Here is a 2,037-nt window from a genome sequence, read left to right as displayed (position 1 = left end):
GTTTTTGTTTTATATATTCAGACTTTAAGCACCCTGAGATGGAAGGAACTGAAGGCAGGTAACCCATCGAGGCAGGTAACCTCACTAAACTGACTATCAACAGCCTGATCCTCTTTCCTCATCAAAAGAAACACTTCAAAGGCCACAGTTTTTCTCTCTGAAACAAATTCAGAGAAAAATTAGCTGGATACCAATTTCTAGGAAGGAATGAAAGGCAATGAACACTGTTTTCTCTGACAACATGCATCATACCTGGGGTGGTTTGATCAGCTTCTCTAGCAGAGCAAATGAAGATCCTGCAAGCAGCTAATTTCCATGATAATTATCTATTGCCTGACACACAGCTCATATTTGCAGAACCCCTTAGTGAGCAAAGGCACAGCTTTACCCCTGGTGGATCAACCAGATCCTCATTGCTGCTGAGTTGCATCATTCCTCAGCACCAACACCCGTGTGGCATCAGTGACACCTTGACCAAGGACTCAATGATCACTGACTTCCAACTCCCTTCCCTGCTGTTTCTTCTTACAGTTACCATCTTTTCCTTTAGGATTTTGTGCTTCTTCATACCAATATTTTTTCTTCAGTGCTGGATCTTGCCTCAGAAACCGTGTCCTACCTCAGGCCTTGGCTCCACAGACTACCAGCAACTGAGTGCAAGGAGGGACAGGAGGAGACACACAGAGACTCAGGGGAAAAGAAAGCAGGCAAAAATGTACCTAAAGCCTTGAAAATACTTAGGCAGAAGTTTTCCCTGTGAGGGTGGTGAGACACTGTCCCAGGTTGCCCAGGGAGGCTGTGGCTGCCCCAACCCTGGCAGTGTTCACAGCCAGGTTGGCTGAGCCTTGAGCAACCTGCTCTGGTGGGAGGTGTCCCTGCCCAGGGCAGGGGTTGGGGCTGGATCATCTCTAAGCTCCATTCCAACCCCTAAAATCCTATGATCCTATGAAAATATTTAATAGCACATATAACTCCCTGCTCTTCTTTCTGTGTAGTGGGTGATACACTGATTAATTACTCTACAGATAACTTCTGAGCCGCCGCCACGATAATGACACACCCAAATGTTTGCAAGACCACAATGGGCACTTGTAATTAGGACTTTTGGGATGGTGCACTCACACCTCTCCCAGCTCATTAGCAATGAGAGAAACAGAGAAATTTTAACCACCTTAACATTCTACTCCCCTATCTGAAAGTAGATCCAGAGGTTAGGGAATAGGGATAATGTTTTTTCAGCTCCTTTTTGCTACCCTAATTGCAGCAGTTTCCCTCCCAGTCCCCTCTTTGCCCACCCTTCCCCACTCCCTGGTGCAGTGCACACAGGGAGCTGCCAAACACATCATTCCTCAGCAAACACAACAGGAACATGTGCTCTACTTTGTTTTTCCACTAGCTCTGCTCTTGCCTGAAGGTGCCTTCCTCTGCTCCAGCATTTTGTTTCAAGAGAGAGGAGAAATGCAAGAGAACATTCATTTTATAGCTCAGCTCCAGGTAAATTATCTGGTAAAATAGGTGAGCACTTGGCTTTCCTCCCTTGCATTTTTCTTGCGGTGAACAGAGCACACAGTGGGTGCACTGATGTATTAGTGCCAGCAGAATGTAACACAGGTAGCATTTGATACCTTGTGTGGCTGCATAAATCCTTGGCTGAACAACAGAATCTCCTGCCACGTGGTTTGAGGTTCCCTCTGAACTTCTGTCCTGCAACTACACCAATTTTGACCAGGAAAAAAAAAATTCCTACAGCCCCACATCTCCCCTGGGAGAGTCCTCATGGCTTCTGGGGTATGTCCAGGCTGGAAGTGACAGTTGTAAACCTGATGAAGCTTTCAGCACAGGGACAGGCTGTGAACTTAGCCCTTTGGGGCAAAAGGAGCCCATACATGACATGGCACAGCAGTGAAAAGAGCAGTGCCAGGCACAGCTCATCCCTTAGAAACCCAAACACAGAATCATGGAATGGTTTGGGTTGGAAGGGACCTTAAAGATCATCTCATTCCACCCCTGCCATGGGCAGGGACACCTCCCACCAGC

General features: G+C 47.0%; 1 protein-coding gene across 1 annotated transcript in view; it reads right to left on the bottom strand.

The window, feature by feature from the left end:
- The window catches only part of LOC103808435 (neuropeptide S-like), a 30,881-nt gene that overhangs the window by 23,694 nt on the left and 5,150 nt on the right, over positions 1-2,037 (bottom strand). The gene's annotated exons all lie outside the window — the stretch shown is intronic.

The sequence above is a fragment of the Acanthisitta chloris genome, unplaced genomic scaffold, assembly GCF_000695815.1.
Source record: "Acanthisitta chloris isolate BGI_N310 unplaced genomic scaffold, ASM69581v1 scaffold7488, whole genome shotgun sequence".
In the NCBI taxonomy this organism is placed as follows: domain Eukaryota; kingdom Metazoa; phylum Chordata; class Aves; order Passeriformes; family Acanthisittidae; genus Acanthisitta; species Acanthisitta chloris.
The sequence above is the reverse complement of the archived record's forward strand: the minus strand, read 5'-3'. Positions and strand labels throughout refer to the sequence as shown.